Source organism: Cimex lectularius, unplaced genomic scaffold, assembly GCF_000648675.2.
Source record: "Cimex lectularius strain Harlan isolate CLEC.00 unplaced genomic scaffold, Clec_2.1 scaffold12, whole genome shotgun sequence".
In the NCBI taxonomy this organism is placed as follows: domain Eukaryota; kingdom Metazoa; phylum Arthropoda; class Insecta; order Hemiptera; family Cimicidae; genus Cimex; species Cimex lectularius.
In genome coordinates this window covers 2,046,938-2,069,209 of record NW_019392875.1, presented here as the reverse complement: position 1 = coordinate 2,069,209, position 22,272 = coordinate 2,046,938, and the positions used below count along the sequence as shown (strand labels likewise).

At 35.5% G+C, this 22,272-nt stretch overlaps 1 protein-coding gene across 1 annotated transcript in view; it reads right to left on the bottom strand.

Moving 5' to 3' along the window:
* Nucleotides 1-14,159, bottom strand: part of LOC106673967 (pollen-specific leucine-rich repeat extensin-like protein 2) — a 69,386-nt gene extending 55,227 nt beyond the window's left edge. Inside the window, exon 1 of the mRNA XM_014406377.2 lies at nucleotides 14,104-14,159. The gene's annotated coding sequence lies outside the window, so the exon portion shown is untranslated. The remainder of the gene's footprint in view (nucleotides 1-14,103) is intronic.
* Nucleotides 14,160-22,272: the final 8,113 nt, after the last annotated feature.

The window sequence follows — 22,272 nt, the reverse complement described above, 5'->3', positions numbered from 1 at the left end:
AACTCCCCATCTCAACCCCACCTAATGAGGCAAAAGGAGGGAAAACTCATAAGGTGGGGTTGAGATGGGGAGTTGATGTCCGAGTGGATCTAGGTCACGATAGCTCAGGTGGTAGAGCAGCGGCGTATCTAGCCGAAGGTCGTGGGTTCGAATCCCTCTCGTGCCATTAACTTTTTTTCATCTCAACTAAAAACCTTAATTAATTGTTTATATATAACGTGGGAAGTTTAGGGCCGACAAATAGCTGAGGTCATCATTGCATATTTGTATTTCTTTTCCTAGTCATTCACGCGTATTTTTCAATCTGCAGCCATTTGAGAGTGTCGATTTGCCATGTGTGTTTAAAAAAAATGTATATTTGTAAGTAGAGTTGATGAAATCACGTTTAGTGCTAGTAGAGTTTTGTTAATTTCAAGTTGATTGGGTTTATTCCTTTTTATTCATTATTGATCACTGTGTCCTAGTATTGTCGGAAGTACACTATAGCCTAGATTTGACTGCTTTAATCCACGTGGTTCATTTGAACAAATATCCATCTATTGTTAATGTCGTCGGTTAACTCAATATCCATGATTGGATATTGATTCTCCTTATTATATCTAGTCCTAATGAACTCATCTAACCGGAAATACAGAAACCGCGTGTTTTCTAATTTCCTTGAAATCTACAAAAACACACAGTTTAAATGGATTACATTTTTTTTTAATTGTTCGAAACGGAGATACACGTTCAGAAGTAAGTTTAGTCCGGGTTTGAAATTTTCCGTACAAACAGGTCATCGGCCTTCGCTCAATTCCGTGTCTTTTCGTCCGACTTCTTGCCAACTTGGCTAATTGAAACTAAACTGGAGTTTCCTTGATAATTTCCCCACTTTACTAACGAGAAGGGAAACTTCTTGTGAAACTCAATCATTACAAAGTGCAATTCCGTTATTATCACTTTAAGGTGAATAACGAAATTTATGCCGATATTCGAAAGGACAACTATCGACAACTTTTCAAAGAGCAATTCAAATTTTAATTTTTAAAATAATTATTGAATAAGGATAGAACATAGAAATGATAAATGATGGAGAGAGTGTGGTGTTCAATACTTTTTAAAAGGATAGTTCCTACTTGCACCATTTTAAATATGTACATAAATAATATCAAACATCCACATAATTAATCTAATTATTTTAATTGTTATTATTTTTATAGTAATTTATAGTAATATTAAATATTTATTATTCTATTATTTATTTGTGTTATAATTTCCGCGTTTCGCACGTTCAAATTGAGCGTCATTAAAAAAATCAGCGGATAATTGGAACGTCGCGTTGGCGGAGGTATCAGCGGTTCACTTTGGCAATTCATGTCGAGAGACGTGGTTGTAGAAGTCCTTCAACCTGATGATGAGCTAAAAGGCTCGAAATCCGGATCGTCGGAAAACAACTTACTGTGAGTAGGAACTATCCTTTTAAAAAGTAAGGATAGAACATGCGAGGTTGACACATGACAGAACTTACTTTTGACCCAAATTTCGCGTATATTTCCGCCATGTAGAGGAAGGGTGTGTGAAAAGATGTGTTCCAACTTTGACGAAGAAAGTCGTCGATGGGTGGTCCTCGGATTATCTGACTTGTAGAAGAAGTGCACCCTCACCCGATTAAGAATAGGCCATGGCAGGTTGACACATGTCCATTACTTTTGGAACAAAACCCGTGTCCGCTATGTAGAGCAACCTGGCTCGATGTGTTCCACCTTTGACGAAGAAAGTCGTTGATGGGTGGTCATCGGATTATCTGACTTGTAGAAGAAGGGCATCCTCACCCGATTAAGAATAGGCCATGCCAGATTGACACATGCCCATTTACTTTTGGAACAAAACCCCGCATATGTGTCGCCATGTAGAGAAAGCTTGCTCGATGTGTCCCACGTAATTGATGGGTACAATTTCTTGGCTCCATATAGAGAGCTCGTACAAAATATCACTCAATATAACTGTGTCTGAACAGGGCTGCGAGTATTTGAGTCCCCTGGTCCTATTCTTAGGAAAACGGGATGTTTTATTACATAAAGTACTGACAGTTTTGTATACCTACCGTGTGTTGAGTGTGAAGTATATATAAGCGTGAATGTTTAATGTGAGAAGGTCGATGGCAGAGTACACCATCGATCCTCATTTAGGTTAGTTATACAGGTAAATGGGAGCCTTTTACTTTAAAGGCTGAAATGACCTAAATGTTGATAGCCCAAGGAGCATAACCTCGACGCATAAGACCTAAATCTGACCTCGGACTACCTTCACCCTGGGCAGGTGATTCTTGACGCCTGCCGGTAATTTATTGTGAATCGTATAAGATGGAATTGAATGGAGTGCGAGATCCGTGTGCAGAGTTGAGCTTATAAAAATCAAGAATAATTAATTACTTATAGAAAAAATGATGTGATTATCTAATCTTAATAATATAATAGAATAAATGCATTGAAGAAAACATAAACTGACATCGTCTGTGTTTTCTACTGTCTTGTTATTGTGTCACCGTCTCATTTCTTTTTCCCTTCTTTTTTTCTCTCTCTCTTATCATCTCTTTGTTCTGGGACTCTTCATTCTCACTCTGTCCTCTCCCTTCCACTCTTATTTTCTTTATTGTTCTCGTAGCGTTTTACTTCTTATTTCCATTTCTCCTCTCTCGCATCCACCCCCTCTATCTCTCACCCATTTCTTCTGTCTTATTTCTCTCTCTCTCTTTTTCTCTTTTCTTCTCTTTATTCTGGGACTCTTCATTCTCTCTGCCCTCTCCCTTTCTCTCATATTTTCTTTATTGTTCTCGTTGTCTTTTTCGTTTTCTCTCCATTTCTCATTTCTCGCATCATCCGGCTCTCTCTCCCACCTATTTCTTCTGTCTTATTTCTCCCTCTCTCTCTCTCTGTCTCTCTCCCAGACTCTCATCTCTCTTTTAACTTCTCTTTATTCTGGGACTCTTCATTATATCTCTGTTCTCTCCCTTTCTTTCTTATTTTTTCTTTATTGTTTTCGTTGTCTTTTTCGTTTTCTCTCCATTTCTCCTCTCTCTCCCACTCATTTCTTCTCTCTTATTTCTATCTATCTCTCTCTCTCTCTTTCTTATCTTCTCTTTATTCTGGGACTCTTCATTCTATCTCTGTTCTCTCCCTTTCTCTCTTATTTTCTTGTTTTTTCTTTATTGTTTTCATTGTCTTTTTTGTTTTCTCTCCATTTCTCCTCTCTCTCCCACTCATTTCTTCTCTCTTATTTCTATCTATCTCTCTCTCTCTCTTTCTTATCTTCTCTTTATTCTGGGACTCTTCATTCTATCTCTGTTCTCTCCCTTTCTCTCTTATTTTCTTGTTTTTTCTTTATTGTTTTCATTGTCTTTTTTGTTTTCTCTCCATTTCTCTTCTCTCGCATCCTCCTTCTCTCTCTCGCACTCATTTCTTCTGTCTTATTTCTCTCTCTCTCTCTCTCTCTCTCTCTCCCTCCCAGACTCTCATCTCTCTCTTATCTTATCTTTATTCTGGGACTCTTCATTCTATCCCTGTTCTCTCTCTTTCTCTCTTATATTCTGTTTTTTCTTTATTTTTCTCGTTGTCTTTTTCTTTTTCTCTCCTTTTCTTCTCTCTCACATTCTCCCCTTCTCTCTCCCACCCATTTGTTTTGTCTTATTTCTCTCGAACTTAAATCTCGACTTAAATTAAATAAAACCGCATTCTTTCAATCTCCTGCTCTTTCTCTCCTTTAAAAAAAGACATCGTAAATAACGAAATTTGAGCAGTTCGAAAATGTTCGACGATTCGATTGTCTGTGCTTTTCTAATAAAGATAATTCTTCGACGCTTTTCAATGGGAAAATTGCTCAATAGGGGGAAAACGTGAAGTATGTGATTGATGGTAAACGTGAAAGTAAAGTGAAAACCCATTCTCCTACGTTGGTGTGATGTAGGGAAATAAATAAGGTCATTAGAAGGGGCCTCGTGTTTAGTCGATCCCTACTATTCCATTCACAAAGAGAGTTGCCACCAACTCCCGCGATTACTACTACTACGAAGGGCGGCCGGGTAGTTCACAAACAGCCGGCTAGTTGCCAACTTGAACAATGGACTATTACTACGCCACTATTACTACTCACTACTCCTCGAATTATCATTTCCATTGATTGAATGACCTATCTAATGTTCGATTTAGGATTGACGATCAAACACATACTAATTTTTTATATTTATATTAATTTTACCCTTGAACGGTTGAATAATTGAATGACTAATTTATATATTTAAAAAAAATTTAATACCTTTACCATAAAAAAACCGACCATTTGGTTTTTACAAGAAAAAAATGGCCAATTTGCAAATTCATATTTTATCAGCTTTTTAAGTCGCAGGCCTGCGCTAGGTCCAATTTTTTATAAAATCGTACTCTGAACAATGATGAATTTTTAAATGTTTTCTTTTCAGTCATTCATCAGTAAATTAAAAAATTCGCGAACATGTCAATTTTTTCACTTTTTACGAAAACTTCATATTGGGCTGGCGGACGGCACCATAAAGAAATCGATAGGAAATTTTAAGAAGCTTTCACTTGGTCACTTTCCACTTTGCCCGATATCTCATCTGTTTCCGAGTTATTGGCGATTTTTGGGCAAAAAACATGTTTTTATTATATGCTCATGGAAAAATCCGGTCACTCTCTCTCTCCCGATTTTACAATACATAAACCTACTGACGATTCAAAATGTATGCTTTGTTGAAAATCGGGAGGGAAAGTGTTTTTTTTTTTTTTTTATGAGCACATAGTAAAACACGTTTTTGCTTGCACTTTGCCCGATTTCTCAACCATTTTTGAGTTATTCATAATTTCGGGGCAAAAACGTGTTTTTTTACGCTTATGTAAAATTCCGAACATTTTCTCTCTCTCTCTCTCTCTCTCTCTCTCTCTCTCTCTCTCTCTCCAGATTTCCATACATAAACCTATTGACGATTCAAAATGTATGCTTTTTTGAAAATGGGGAGGGAAAGTGATTGGTTTTTTCCATGAGCGCGTTAAAAAAACACGTTTTTTGCTTGAACTTTGCCCGATTTCTCAACCATTTTCGAGTTATTGATAATTTCCGGGCAAAAACGTAATTTTTATACGCTCAAGGAAAAATCCGAACACTCTCTCTCTCTTTCTCACTCTTTCCCTCTCTCCCTCCCGATTTTACCATACATAAACTTATTGACGATTCAATATGTATGTTTCTTGAAAATCGGGAGGGAGAGTGATTGGTTTTTTCCATGAGCACGTAAGAAAAAACACGTTTTTTGCTTGCAGTTTGCCTGATTTCTGGAGTTATTTTCGAGTTATAATAGATGATGGGGTTTGGTCTGCGATTCTATTTTCGAGTTATTCGTAATTTTTGGGCAAAAACGTGGTTTTTTTATATCTTCAAAGAAAAAGCCGATCACTCTCTCAATCGCAATCTCTTTCTCTGTCTGTATGTCTGTCTGCCAGTCTCTCTCTCTCTCTCACTCTCTCTCTCTCTCTCTCTCTCTCTCTCTCTTTCTCTATCTCTCTCTCTCTCTCTCTCCCCCGATTGCATCCGAAAAGGGTCGCGCTTCACTATTAACTTTTTTGAAAAAGTGCTCGTAAAATTTGAGAAAACATGACGATTCAAAATGTATGCTTTCTTTAAAATCGAGAGAGAGAGAGAGACGGAGAGAGAGGGAGAGGGAGAGAGAGAGAGAGAGAGAGATCGTTTTTTTTTCATGAGCACGTAAAAAAACACGTTTTTTGCTTGCACTTTGCCGATTTTTCAACCGTTTTTCAAGTTAGTAATGAAAAGTTGAATTTCCGTGATAAGATAATGATTGTCGGTTCCCTGTTCACTTTTATGAAAAAGTCCCCATAACAAAAATTATCGAGCGTAAAATTTGAGAAAAAATGACGATTTAAAACGTATGCTTTCTTAAAAATCGGGAGAGAGACTGATCGGTTTTTCCATGGGCACTTAAAAAACTATGTATTTGGCCCAAAAATTGCCAATAACTCGAAAGTAGATGAGAAATCGAGCAAGTGGCAGGTGAACAATTGAAAGCTTATTAAAATTTCTTATCGATGGCTTACGTCGCAGCTCCAGGAGGATTTCCTTGCTCCACTGCTCAATTTGAAGTTTTCGTAAAAATATGTCCTTGTTTTCTCTTAGGACGTTCGATTGGATTCTTTGGATGCGTTGTAAGTTGGAATGCTTGGCTGAACCCGAGAGTTCGATACCATAAGTCCAAATAGGTTTGAGACCAATCTTTTGTAATTAAGTGGAAGTTTGGATCGTTTGTCGAATACTGGTGATAACAGTTTGTAAAGTCTGTTCGTTTCGGTTTAGTCTTGTGTGCGGATTAAAATAAGTCGTCTATCCAGGTGAAGTCCCAAATAACGTATATTTTCGACAGGGGTACTAAAATCCCGTTAAAGTAAACAGGTGGTAGTACTATAAGTCTGAGTAAGGTGTTAATGTATTGGCTTTCAGTTGCAAACCAGTTGAGGCACTGCCCTTGAATTTGAGGGTTTCTAAATTCGGTGAGTTGATCTTCATGCGGAGAAAGGATTGATGTATCCTCAGCAAAAGTGAGAGAATTAGAGAATTGTTTTTGGAATAGTACGAAGGTCAGAGGTTTATATCGTAAAAAGGAGAGGTCTAAGAATGCCCCCTTGTGGGACGCCAGCTTGGATAAGATCACTAGAGGATATTGCTACCCTGACTCTGAAGTAACGATCAACACGTACGTTAAATGCACAGGAAACACGGTTGTCAAACCCTGACATAGGCTTGACCAATGTCAAGGAACACACGGACAACTTTGTGAAAACCCACGGACCTGCTTTTAAAGTAAAAACCTAATTTATCAGAAAGAAAAGTAATAAAAATGCGGAGAGAAAAACATAGAATGGAATAAAGGAGAAAGAGACATAGAAAAAATATTAATTACGATCGAGATTGAATAGATTGAGAATAGATAAAGATTTTAGCATTTGCATCATTATAAAGTACGTCACAACTGATTTTAAATGAAAAAGCCAATAAAATTGATATCTCTTTAATAGAAAGTGATCATTTTAAAGTAATTAATACCGACTTTTTGAATAATTAAATTATTGCAAATACGTCATTGACAAGAGAACTAATGTATGATTTATTAAATGATTTTATATCCCGTGCTGGATTATTATTATTATTAAGCAGATTATTTATTAAATTGTTTCTTGGAGTGGGAAATATATTTTTTTATAATAAGTTTTTCGAGCCGAAATACAATTAAAACGAGGGGTAAGTGAAAATGAAATAATGAGTGGTGGAAATGGACAGAAAGATAGAGTGAGAAAGAGAAAAAAAAGAGAGAAGAAGAGGCAAGAAGTGGGAAAGGAGAGAGAGAGAGAGAGAGAGAGAGAGAGAGAGAGAAAGAAAGAAAGAAAGAAAGAGGGAGGGAGGGAGAGGGAGAGAGAAGGAGGGAGAAGGAGGGAGTGAGAGAGAGCGAAAACGGAGGGGTGGAAGGAGAATGATAAGAATGGGAAAAACAGGTAAATAAATAGAAAGATAAATTGTGTAAGAAGGAAGGAGCGGAAGAAAGAAGGAAAGAGAGTGAGAGGGTGATAAGAGAAAAGAGAGAAGAGACAGGAAGAAAATAAAAGAAAGAGTGATTAATGGAGCGAAGAGGAGAGAGAGTGGGCGGGAGTGAGCTAGAAGATGAGAATGAGAAAAATAGATAAACAAATATAAAAATAGATTGAGTGAGGAAGAGGAGGGGGAAAAGAGAAGAGGAAGAAAAAAGGATGAAAGAGAGAAAAGAAGAGAGAGAGAGAGAGAGAGAGAGAGAGAGAGAGAGTGAGTGGGAAAGAGAGAGAAAGCGAAAGAGAGAAACAGAGAGAGGTAGTGAGAGAAGAGACAAACATAGAATAAAAGAAAGAGTGAGTTAGAGGAGAGTAGAGAGAAAAGAGAAAGACAGTGTTAAATTTTTATAAAATCCACGTTAATGGTAGACGATGGCGTGTTTTGTTTAAGATAAGTATTTAAATTTTGATTGTTTAACCTTTCGTTTTTTTGTTGTTTCGTTATCAAATAATTTTTTGTCATATAACGTGATGCGATTGCTGCAACAACACAGTCCAAATTTAGCGTTGTTATCATTAGTTCTTGACAAACTACGTTGTCAGGTTATTTTGTTTGCTAGATACTAGTACTAGAGTAATTTTTTTTCTTATAAAAAGTGATCTTACCGCGAATGTTGTTTGTTTTTAATCCGTATCACCGAAGGGGCGAGAAGGGATTGGGGTTGAAAAACCGGGGTGAATTACATTCACCCTAGAAACGTCTTGAATTTTGCGTGGCGGGGCTTTGATTTTTGCGTGTTTCCGTCTGTTTTTCCATTCCCTTTTCAGTTTTCTGGGACGACCATGAGAGTACACGAACCTAAAATTACTTGAATGAGTTTGACGGGCGCGGCGTGGAGTGAAAAAAGACGAGGGGGTGACGTGAGAAAGAAACGGAAGTGGGTTATGCCATTCCATCTGATTTATTACTGTTCTCTTTTTCTGTGCGTCATTTTTACAATTGAAGCAACCGAAATTCCAAAGGAAAAGCCTAAACGCAACGATTTGTTAAACCAAAAAGCCCAACTTGTAATTTATTGCACATTACTTCCACCAATAAGAAAACATTGTGTTTTTTGTATGAAAATATACTTAAATAATATTATAGTTTAAGAAAAACTCATTGAATTATATTTCAACGTAGAAAATTACATAGGTACATAATTGAAAATTATCTATGGTAAAATTGAACGAGACAAGGTGACCTACTAAGCCCTGTTGTTTTACCTTATAAGATTATTAATTTTATATTTGTCCGATCACACGACATTTGAAAAATGGCAAAAAGGAGGGAAAATTCAAAGGTGGGGTTGAGATGGGAAGTTAGTGTCCGAGTGGATCGAGGTCACGATAGCTCAAGTGGTAGAGCAGCGACGTATCTAGCCGAAGATCGTGGGTTCGAATCCCGCTCCTGCCATTGACTTTTTTATCTCAACTAAAAACCTTAATTAATTGTTTTATATTTGTTGTAAAAGTAGAACAAAATATATTACCGGAGAGTGTGAGAGAGTGATAGAGGGAGAGAGAAAGAGAGAGAGAGAGAAAGAAAGAAAGAGAGAGAGGGTGAGTGAGATGAGAGAAAGGGAGAGAAAAAGAGAGAGAGTGATGGAAAGAGATAGAGATAGAGTGAGAGAAAGAGAGAGAAAAAAAGAGAAAGTGAGAGAAAGAAAGAGAGAGAGAGACCTTTCTTACACCCAACAAGAAACGAACATCTTACCATTTGAACTTAAATACATGCGCTTCTAGGTGATCATATGTGCAATATACTAATAATAAAAAATATAATATATTTAAAAATAATAAAAATATATCCTGAATTGGAACCGACCACCTGGTTTTTGCACGAAAAATGGCGAAATTTGAAAATGTATATTTTCTCATTCTTTTAAGCCACAGACTCTTTAAGTCACAGGCTTGGTCTCATATTTAAAAAATATTTTCGTTGGTTTTTAAATATTCTCTTAGCTTCAGTAAATTCAAAAATTCGGGAACATGTTAATTTTTTACTTTTTACGAAAACTTCAAATTGAGCAGTGGAGGAAGGAAATCCTCCTGGAGCTGCGCCCTAAGCCATCGATAAGAAAGAGAGATAGATAGATAGATTAGATAGATAGATAGATAGAGATAGAGAGAGAGAGAGAGAAAGAGAGAGAGGGAGAGAGAGAGGGAGAGAGAGAGAGAGAGAGAGAGAGAGAAGATGCTGATGCCTGTCCACTTTACAGTAATATGATTTTCTTACACATAAAACATTTATTCATATATTGTATGCTGGCGACACAAGGCTACCTACTAAGTCCTATTCATTTTTTACTAATTCATTTTGCAATATTTAGAACCGTTTAAATTAAATATTATGCTAGCACGATTAAATAATTGTACCATATATTCTTAGAGCTGTGTAGTGGTCTAAATTGTGGTAACAATATTTTTTATGGAGCAAACTACATTTGTCATTCGCCTGCTTTTTCTTTGTTTGGTTTTCTTTTACGGTATTCCTCGCATTTTAACTCAAGTAATTCCTTTTCCAGTTTCTCCAGCCAAGTTATGATCAGTCCAGTATAGACGACTCACTCTTTTCTTTATCCTAATCTTTCTGTACCTCAGGGTTCTTGGACCTCCGAAAGTAAATTCTCTTTACTTTATATTCCTCAGTGCAATTGAGGATAATTCAATCAAATTTTTAAATCCTATAAATATCACATTCACGTACAGAAAGGTAAAAAGTTCTATTGGGTTTCTTGATTGAAAAGTTGGGCTAAATTTTCTAGAAGTAACGGTTTTTTTATTTGTATTTTTTACGAGTGTCCTCAACAGCAGAGGTTATATCAACCCTCGGATGCTGGTGTTTTTGGAAAAAAGCTCATTCGTAAGTATGTCGGGATTGGATACTTCATAATGGACGGTGAATCATGGATGTCTTCTAAGCTCTACTCCGTACTGAATTTGACTAGGATATATTTCTGTTTGCGGACGTTTAACATAGACATAGATTACGCAAAGTAGGTGAGAATTATTTTCACGTTGTATACAATTTCGTCCAATGATCGCAAGGCTAACTACTAAGATTTATTCCCAATCTACTTTTCCCAATATATAGTTTTTTAAAACTCTGTTTCCTGTCTTCATTAACAATGAAGCTTTTTTTTAGTAATATCCAATCGTTTGTACGTATTAGTCTTTCATTGTTTCAGGTGATTCGATTTTGAGTAATTATTTGGTTAAAATATATTATAATAACATAATTCGATGAGACTTTTACCTATATTTAAAATAAATGGGTCTAATTTGATTATAGGTGATGGAAAACAGCTTTTAATTCAAAAAATAACTTAGAGTAATGTCAAATTTGTTAATTTCTGGGTCTACGGATGTAAGTATGTGCTGTCCTGCAAATTGTTCATAGTAACGACTTCACTTTCTGCCCTCTTCGTTGATCAAAATACCAAATTCTGTAATTTTCTAATATAAAGTATGCACTTTAACTTACATGCTTGTACTTCCCCATCTTTTCGCCTTTGTGCAATAAACACCCTTGCGTCACTTGTTATATCAAATTTTTTTCTCTTGACCTGAGACTTATTTGTTCTGAAATTTTTTATTCGGCGTGATAATTTTTTTTCTGAGTTTGTTGATCTTTACAATAAGGCACAGATACGAATATTGCTTAAGACTTGTTTAAATCTTGATTAGAATCGCAAAAAAAATTAATGAACACGTTTATTTTAAACTTAAATCGCTGTGATCTACCATTTTTTTGTTTCCAAAAAAAAATTATACACAATGTTTACACTATTTTTTAATTTATGTATTCATATTTTAAAAACTAATGGTTTTAATGATTGAAAATTTAATGCTTTTATTCTAAATTTATTATTGGTACGTTTTCCTACATTTTAAAACTAGGCATGTTGAAAATTTATATTTCATTCTTAAACAGAAAATTTTAAATTTTTTCTCTTTTTGAAATTAAATCCTTGACAGTTGGAAAATATCAATCATAAATATAACTACTCTTTATGAAAGGTATTGGCTGAGATAAAAAAATTCAGCGTCACGAACGGGATTCGAACTCACGATCTTCGGCGAGATACCCGCTGCTCTACCACTTGAGCTATCGAGACCTCGATCCACTCGGTCACTAACTTCCCATCTCAACCCCACCTTTTGAATTTTCCCTCCTTTTTGCCATTTTTCAAAGTTCGTGTAATCGGATTGGATTCTCGGCGACAAATGAAATGGCCACGGAAAGTTTTTGTGAAGATATACTTAGTTTAATTATTAAATCCATTCCAGTTCGTGGTCCGATTGACCAATTAACATTTTTCAATTAATTAATATTTATGAAAGGTATTGGTCGAGATAAAAAGAGAACAATTGGAAAAAGGAGGGAAAATTCGAGAGGTGAGGTTAAGATGTGAAGTTAGTGTACGAGTGGATCGAGGTCACGATGGCTCAAGTGGTAGAGCAGCGGCGTATCTAGCCGAAGATCGTGGGTTCGAATCCCGCTCGTGCCACTGGCTTTTTTATCTCAACTAAAAACCTTAATTAATTGTAATATATATTAATTGGTCAAGCAGACCTCGAAATTAGTGAATTTCTGACTAAATTTAAGAAGTTAGCTAGCTTAAGTTAATAAGCATTCTGACTGTGTGAATAAGTAAAAAATTCACTGATTATTAACCCTCGTCCAACCCCCACCAGGTTGTAGGCGACCCAAGGTCCCTATTTCGGTGAGGAGAAAGGATCTGCTATCCTGAAGCCGCCAATTAAGTCTTCCAAGGCATACTCAAACTTTTTATGCTAATTTTTTGTAATAAGTCTTATTATGTGCATGGCCTAGGTGTGTCTTATGCGTTACAAAATTTTTCATCTTCTTAAGGGCAGCTGTCATACTTTTTTGCCTTTGTGCTGAGAACCCTTTGATCTGCCCAATGGGAGAGCAAAAACACTTGTTGATGAAGAAAAAGTGTTTTTCTCTTTACCGCCGTCCAAATCTCTTTTATTATGAAATATATCAACGAAGAAATTATAAAGAAATCCCTATAATTCACGACCAAATAGTCATAATTTGGTCCGACTGATCAAAGCTTTCCTTGTTTTGTTGATCTTGACTGGTGTTATGAAAAGTTCAGGACGATCATCAAAAGTGCTATTTTCCACCTCGCTTGGAAATTCAACAAAACTAATTTTTCCTTATCATAATTTGATTTGTATTCAACATCTAATTCTTTTGATGAAACTTTTAGGTAACTGTTCTATTGGTGTTATTCCATAAAAATTATTCAAGATTGCTATATTTTATTTTGTTGAGTATCGAATTGACCAAAAGATCGAGTTAAGTAGTTGATCGGGTGCTGGTCAATTTAAAAAAAAATCTGATCTGCTTATCGATATATCAGGATGGCCCGTAAGGATTTTTAAGAAATTTTTTCGTTATCCTAATATCTCTTACAATTTGGGAATTTGGTTATTTTTGTACGCTTCTATACCTCCCTTGATAATAGTTCTTTTGATTCAAAAGTTTGCAAACAGATAAATTTTTAGGTAACTGTTCTATTGGTGTTATTTCATAAAAATTATTCAAGATTGTTATATTTTATTTTGTTGAGTATCGAATTGACGAAAAGATTAGGTAGATGATCGGGTGCTGGTCAATTTTTTTAAAAAATCTGATCTGCTTATCACAATATATACGGATGGCCCTTAAGGATTTTCAAGGAAATTGTTGGTTATTTGGTTATTTTTGTTCATTTCTATACCTTTCTGGATAGAACTAACAAGTTTTAAGTACTAAGAGTTTAGTACTAACAACAACTAAGTATGTTTTTGTCATTTATGTCTAATTTTTTTAAAATTATTTTTCTTTTTCAATATCTTTTATTAAAAACCAAGATTGGTATGTTGTTATAGGTATATTTTATTTATTTATAAGAGAAGTCTAAGGCTGCGTAAAATTCTGTATTGTCTTTCAAGTTGATTGCAAGGCTTTGTTTTCTCACAAAAAAAAAGTTGCATCAATTGTAAATTATATGTTTATATGGATAAATCTTATTTAATTCAAACCCAAATTATGCTATTTTGAAAAGAAAATTTCATTTTTCATAATATAGGCCGCACATGACCATGGGACGAAGTAATGGCTGTAGGAGGAAGGTAAGAAAAATAATTACAAGAAAAGTACATAGTAATATAATTATAATAAGTTTTATAGCATTATTAAAAGAAATTTTTGAAAAATTAAATTGAAAGAGAATATTTTATGATACTTTTAATTGCAAATAAAAAAATAAAATTTAATTTATTTTTCCATCTTCATTATTTCGTAGGTACTTGTCTGCTTGCTTAAATATTGATATAGTAGAGAAAAAAAGAAAACTTAATTAAACATTCTTTTTTTTTGTATGAGAAATGTAAAAACGAAGTGTAATAATCAGAAGAAAGTGAGTGACGATTAAATACATGTTGAATTTTTGGATTGGCATACCTGATACGATTCACGGACGTGGATTGGGAGGGAGCGGCATCGGGCGAGAGAAGACCTACCTGGTCACAGTCTTTTCTCATACTGGCTCGCGAACCTCCTTTTATTATTGATTAAAAGGCCTTAAAGCCGTTATTGTATATGCTGTTGACGGGTTGCCACGGGCTCTGGAATAGGGGCTCAGTCAACTACCAACCCGGTCGCGAATGGTAAGTCATCATGCGATACCGGGAGGACATCCTCTTCGGATTAAGGATTTACTGCTGGGCAATTCATCGATTGGACTTTTAATACTCTTGTACTTTCCAACCCGTATAATTTACTCTTATTATCGCCTCTTAAGCGATAATACAATTTAAACGTTGGGAATTGTATTTGAACAAAAGGAATGAATATGACAATTGTGGCAAATTTGAATGACAGAAGAAAAAACTTCTTAAAAACCATCTTCTCGTCGAAGACTCCTTCTGGACCGATTGTTTGGCTGGTGCAAGGGTGTTTTCGCGGCCCTTATGAATATCACAGTCATAAATCTTTGAAAAAAAGTCGTAAAATTTGTATCAAAGTAACAGAAAACAACTATTCTGTAAACGGTGTAAATTTACAATATTAGAGTAAAATATCAAAATATCTATAATATGAAATTAACGTATATTATATACAGACATATGATAGAGAGGGAGTGTGTTTGTGTGTGTGTGTGTGTGTGTGTGTGTGAGAAAGAGAGAGAGAGAGAGAGAGAGAGAGAGAGAGAGAGAGAGAGAGAATGAATAAATTGTGAATTAAAACATGAATGGCATAAAACCTAACGAGGTGTTGTTTCATCGATGTTAAATGGAACTTTTTTGCTCCTAGGAACCGAGACAATTAAAAAAAAATTTACATAACTTTTAAAATTTATGTGTGGTGATGTTTGTAAATCCCAGGCCCTGAAGATGATCTCAATAAAGATTGAAAAATGGCGAAAGGAGGGAAAACTCATAAGGTGGGGTTGAGATGGGGAGTTGATGTCCGAGTGGATCGAGGTCACGATAGCTCAGGTGGTCGAGTAGCGGCGTAGCAAGCCGAAGGTCGTGGGTTCGAATCCCTCTCGTGCCATTAACTTTTTTTCATCTCAACTAAAAACCTTAATTAATTGTAATGATTTAATTGGTCAAGCGGACCACGAAATTAGTGAATTTAAAGATCGAAACGTTGGCGCGATAAAGAAAATGTTTTTCTGAAACCTACATCACACCAGACCGCATCTCACGATTTCTGAATAATTAATTTTAAAATTTAGTTTCCTGACTTCGTTGACCATGTATTATAGGGAGGGAAAATGGGCTAGAATATAATAATGACGAAGGTAGATAAATAGATAGATCAAGTGATTAAGAAGTGAAAAGAGAAGAAAAGAAAAGAAATAAACAGCTAGTCAGACGGATAGATAGAGACAGGCAGAAAATTAAAGAAATGGAGAGTAATGGAAGCGAAAAGGAGAAAGAGCGAGGGACAGGGAAAGAGAGAGAGAGAGAGAGAGAGAGAGAGAGAGAGAGAGAGAGAGAGAGAGAGAGGAGATGGACAAAGAATAAAAAAAGTGTGAGTAAGAGGAATTGATTTTTTTATACATTTTTTAAATAATTTTTCACAATTTAGTTGACTTACTTTGATATGAAGGTATTATAGGGAGGAAAAGGTCTAGAATATAATAATGAGGAAGGTAGTTAAATAAAGAGATAGATGAAGTGAATAACAGGAGACAAGAGAACAGAAGAAAGAAAGATAGGTAGATAGACAGAGAGATAAAGATATATAGATAGATAGATAGATAGATAGATAGATAGATAGAGATAGAGAGAGAGAGGGAGAGAGAGGGAGAGAGAGAGAGAGAGAGAGAGAGAGAGAGAGAGAGAAGAGACGGACAGAGAATAAAATAAAGGGTGAGTAAAAGAAATTGAGTTTTTTCTATATTTTTTTACAATTTTTCAAAATTTAGTTTCTGACTTTGTTGTGAGGGTATTATATGGAGGGAAAGGGCTAGAATATAATAATGACGAAGGTAGATAAATAAATAGATAGATAAAGTGAATAAGAGGAGACAGGAGAAGAGAAGAAAGAAAGATAGGTAGACAGACAGACAGATAGATAGATAGATAGATAGATAGATAGATAGATAGATAGAGAGAGAGAGAGAGAGAGAGAGAGAGAGAGAGAGAGAGAGTGAGAGAGAGAAAGGGGAGAGCAAAAGAGGGCAGGTAAAGTAAGGTATGATGATGATGATAATGAACGCATTATTTATCAATCACACAAGATTTGGTCTCAAGTACCATTCTTACATCATGTCTGAAACACGATGGTTACTAAATTTACTCTACCAAGAGACGACATGAACAGGATGTTTGAATTCAATCAAAACTTCCAAATAAACGTAAGTACAAAAAAAGAATGGGAACGAGAGGAATTTTTTTTTTCTTTTTATTGGATATTACAACCACCTTCATTTTGGTATCTAGTAATAGAGTATGAATAAGTAATTAAGAAAAAAAAGTGGAGAAACTACCCACTGGTAGTACTCCTAACTATTCTTTATTCAATTGTCAGTGGATAGAAGATCCCGTGGCCATCGTCCTTTTAGTCGGCGTAAAGGGTTCGAAGGATCGTCGGGATGAGAGGATTTGAATTTGAGGATTTATAGTGGTTGGGAGGTTTGTGTAAAATTTTCGATAACGGGAGTGGATTACATCTTGGACACACGGATTATTTAGGCCTATATGGGTAGTGTCGTTGGACACATAAAAGGGAGCATTAAGGATGATAGGATGATGGATTGGGCTCTTCGGATGCGTAGGATATGGGAATGTTTGGCTGAACCTCACACTTCCAGTCATAAGTCCATATCGGCTTCACTAGGGTGATATCTAGTAGTCTTTTGTTTAAGAGAGGTAGGTTAGAACGTCTGTCAAGAAGTCGTGAAAGTGCTCTGTAACGTTTCATAAATTCTCGTCGTTTCAGTCGTGTGTGCGGATTCCATGTTATACGTTTGTCAATGTAGTCCTATGTAGCGCACCTTGTCCGCAGTTGGGAGGGATATTTGATTGAAGGAGGGATGTTTTTGCGGAGGGTGAAGGTGATGTGGGTGGATTTTTCTGGGTTCAATTTGAGTCTTTTTTTACACCATGATTCCAGTAGTGTGAGGTGTTCTTGAAAGTAAGGAACGAGAGGAGCACATCTCCTTTAAGAATGGCACCATCTTTTGGTACACAGACGGATCTAGAACACAAGAAGGTACAGGGGTAGGAGTATTTGGCCCTGGAACCAAATACTCAGAGCCCATGGGAAAATAAATGAGTATCTTCCAAGCTGAGCTTCATGCAATCGTGAGATGTACTCAATTCAACTTAACTACAAGAACAAAGCTATCATGTCAGATAGCCAAGCAGCCATCAAAGCACTAAGCTCAAATATCATTAGTTCAAAGATGGTGTTCAACTGCAAAACCAAATTAAATTACGCAGAACAAAGTCAGCATCTGCTAGGTCCCAGGACACGTGGGAGTATAAGACAACGAGAAAAAGAACACCCTTGCAAGGAAAGGAGGTGCTACACAGCTGACAGGACCCGAACCGTTCTGTGGCATATGAACCCAAACTATCAATGAGTATCTCAGGCAGAAGGACAAAACGAAAATGAAGGAATAATGGAATTCACTCATTGGACACATTCAATACAAAATCTCCTAACGAATTTCGGAAAGAAAGAATAACAGAATGTATCAAAGGAAGCAGGAATAAACTGCCAATCCTAACAGGATTCTTAACAGGACATAAAGATGATTGGAATGATCCAAGACGGCACATGCAGATTCTGCGAAGAGGCAGAGGAGACACCAAGACATCTACTGACAGATTGCGGTGCTACACTTGCCCGCAGGAGGAAGTGCTTTGGGATGTACAATGTAACCATAGAAGAGATTCAACCACTGAAACCGGGCCTATTAATCAAGTTACTTGATGAAATTCCTTGACTCACCGGTGTGCTTTAGGCAGAGGACGGGGCATACAACAGCTCTTAAAGGGCCCAGCATATTACACCCGGATTCATACTTCTACATCTACATCTACATTTAATTTATGAAAATTTCATTATTTTTAATAAACTTGTGTTTGTGGTCAACAGGATACATCATTCATTTTACATTTAACGAGAGAGAGAGAGAGAGAGAGAGAGAGAGAGAGTGAGAGAGAGGGAAAGTGAGAATACGGAATTCTTGGATTGGAGTCCCCAAAGCAAAACAAAATGGTCACAAAAATTTTTTAAAAGTTTTTATACCTTTTTACTTTCTATTGTTCTAAATGGTGTAAATCATGATTTGTTCTGTTGTTTCTTTCTGTATTCGTGAGTTGTTTTAGTGTTTGAATGTACTGAGGGAGAGGAGAGAAAGCGAGGGAAAATAGAAAAAGAGAGAGCGAGGTAGATAGATAGATAGATAGAGAGAGAGAGTGAGAGAGAGAGAGAGAGAGAGAGAGAGAGAGAGAGAGAGAGAGAGACTGATGCTTGTAAAAACTAACCAAACAAAAAATTCTATACGAAAAATGATTATCCCATTTTCTTAATTTTCTTCGTATGTCTTGGACAAAACGTTACGCTCTTTCTTATATATCGTAATATAATAAATATTTTATATTCTTATATTTTCAGTTTATCTTAAACGAAGGGCAAGTATTTTGAGATGGTTGTAACTGGGTTGCTACATGCAGGATTATTCGTTATACATATAATAATACGAAAACTTTTCTACCATTATCTACATATATCGTGACTTGAACAATTCATGGACTAACGCAAATTTTTATTGCTCCGAAATGCAATATCGGCATGTTTCTAATATTGGCAGGCTGTGTTTTCTGATATGTTTGAAATTCAAAGATTTATGGAAGAAGAGTTAAAATAAATTTAAAAAAATGTGTTTTTATTTTTTTTAAGAAGCTTTTCCACTGGTTTATAATCTTCATCCCTTATCGTTATTCTATCTCTCTATTCGTTTAAATGATTATTTCAACAGTTCATAACAATGTTAATAAAAAATGTTGGCAATTTATTTTTAAATCATTCGATAAGATTTTATCTTTCCAGTTCTCAAAGTGAAAATTCGTTGGGAAATAAAGCTGTGTATCGCTCAATTTTTTGCCTAAACCCAATACTCGATATTTTTAATGGGATTTTTTTAGTTTTTCAAGGTTGTTTAAACTAGTTCTTGGATTACGGGTTAAGGAGCTATAAAACAAGGAAAGTTTTAGGTCTCAGTTTCAAGTTTTACCAATCTGTCAAAGGAAGTTCGGCAAAGGAGGTTTTCAGGTTAACAGTAAAAATAGACTCCAAGGCGGTGTATTTCAACAGTAAAATCTAGTTTTCTAGGTGATGTACTGTCAAATACCCGCAGGTGAATTCGTTCAATGTCCAACAAGGTTGGGACGTACGTGTTGACACGCATATTTTTCTGTCACTCGATGTAATTGCAATTAGATGTTTTTATAAATATAATACATTTGAAAATGAAACAGTGAGTCAACTATATTAATAATTACAATTAATGAAGGTTTTAGTCGAGATAAAAAAGTCAATGGCACGTGCGGGATTCGAACCAACGACTAAAACCTTAATTAATTGTAATATATTAATTGGTCAAGCGGACCATGAAATTAGTGAATGTAATGAATTAAATGAAGTATACTTCACTAAAGCTCTCCGTGGCCCTTTCATTTGTCGCCGAGAATCCAATCCGATTACACGACATTTGAAAAATGGCAAAAAGGAGGGAAAATTCAAAAGGTGCTGGGGTGAAGTTAATGTCCGAGGAGATCGAGGCAAGATAGCTCAAGTGGTAGAGCAGCGGCGTATCAAGCCGAAGATCGTGGGTTCGAATCCCGCTCTGCCATTGACTTTTTTATCTCAACTTAAAACCTTAATTAATTGTATTATATTAATTGGTCAAGCGGACCACGAAATTAGTGAATATATTAATAATTATTGGTCGAAGATTACACATAATTAATTAAGATTGTATTCAATTTTTTTTACAATAAATAAAACTATAAAGGTAATTTATTTCTTATCTACATTTTGAAATGGACCACCTACTTAAAATTTGCATTCGAATCGTAACTACATAATAATAATTTAATGTATAAATTTTTAATTTTATTGGTTACAATATGATATTTTATTGAAAACAAGAGATAACACGAACATAAAATAAAAGGGAAAAATTTAGTAAATAAAAGTTAATATTGAATTTTGGATTAATGGGATGTAATAATCAATGTATTTACATAAAATCTATATTAATGGATATACACGATAACGTTTCATAGGCTTTGTTCTAGTTGTCTCTTAGGAAAAAATTAACGATGTTAAAATGTGTGGTGATTAGTGACCGTTAATCGATATTTATTTAGAAATCGTCAGATGCGGTCTGGTGTGACGTAGGTTTCAGAAAAACATTTTCTTTATCGTGCCAACGTTTCGATCTTTATTGAGATCATCTTCAGGGCCTGGGATTTACAAACATTGTTTACATACATATAACAATTATATTTTGGATGTGGAAAAGTGAATTTATTTATACAATGCAAAATATATTTTTTTTAATATATATTCAATCAAAGTATTTCTACTCACTCAAAGTGTTTGTCTTCTGTGTAATTGTGCCATTCTTGCGTGTCGTGTCGAGAGTGCCAGTGAGATGTTGCTATTTTGTGTTTACTGCATTGTATAAATTCACTTTTCCACATCCAGAATGTAATTGTTATATGTAAACAATGTTTGTAAATCCCAGGCCCTGAAGATGATCTCAATAAAGATAGAAACGTTGGCACGATAAAGAAAATGTTTTTCTGAAACCTATATCTCACGATTTCTAAATAAATAACAATGTTAATTTAAAAAGATATTAAATTCACTAATTTCGTGGTCCTCTTGACCAATTAATATATTTCAATAAATTAAGGTTTTTAGTTGAGGTAAAAAAGTCGGTGTCACGAGCGGGATTCGAACTCCGCGATCTTCGGCTAGATACGCCGCTGCTCTACCGTTTGAAATATCGTGACCTCAATCCACTCGGACACCAACTTCCCATCTCAACCTCACCTTTTGAATTTTTCCTTCTTTTTGTCATTTTTCAAATGTGTAATCTATTTGACCCTCGGCGACAATTGAAATGGCCACGGAGAGTTTTAGTGAAGGTATACTTCATTTAAACTTATTAAATTCACTACTTTCGTGTCCGCTTGACCAATATATTTCATTTTTTTTCAAGGTTTTTAGTTGAGATAAAAAAGTAGTGTCACGAGCGGGATCCCTGTGGGAAAATTCAAAAGATGGGGTTGAGATGGGAAGTTAGTGTCCGAGTGGATCGAGGTCACGATAGCTCAAGTGGTAGAGCAGCGGCGTATCAAGCGAAGATCGTGGGTTCGAATCCCGCACGTGACACTGACTTTATCTCAACTAAAAACCTTAATTAATTGAAAGTTAAAAAGATTTATTATATTTTATTAAATAGAGACCTAGTGCTTATTGACTTTCACGCATAAAAAACATAAAAAAACTTACGTTTATGTTTGTTACCAGTCAGGTTATATTTGGTGGGATAGGGTATGTGATCCAATCCAATATTGAAACTCTGCCAAGCTTTCGGTGTTTTATTATTTTATTACCTGAGGAAGGTGAAATAAAACATCGAAATCTTTGCACAGTTTCAACATCATAATGTTCATTTAACAATGGACCAAATCCACGATCCCAAGCTCGCATCCTTCAAGGAGGTGGTTTATACATTTTATTTAATTTTTTAAAGCTTTATGTTTTCTGTTATGCTCAAAAGTTATGGTTTGTTAGATATGATAATGGGTTTTGATCTGTCGGTAAAATGTTGAACCGGCACAGAGACACATACTGGGTCCGTCTCCTCTCGCGAGTTTTTGAGTCACTCAAACTCGTTTCGGCATTGTGCCAACTTGAGTGAGAAACGTCTCATTGAAGATGGTACAAAACGCGTAAACAAAACCCATGATCAAGGGTTAAATTATAAACTGGATATGAAAATTTTTATGTTTGGCTAATATAAAAATCGACACAAGGTGCAGTGGAAGGGTGAAGAGCCATGTTCGAGATAGAAGATGCCAAGATGGGGAT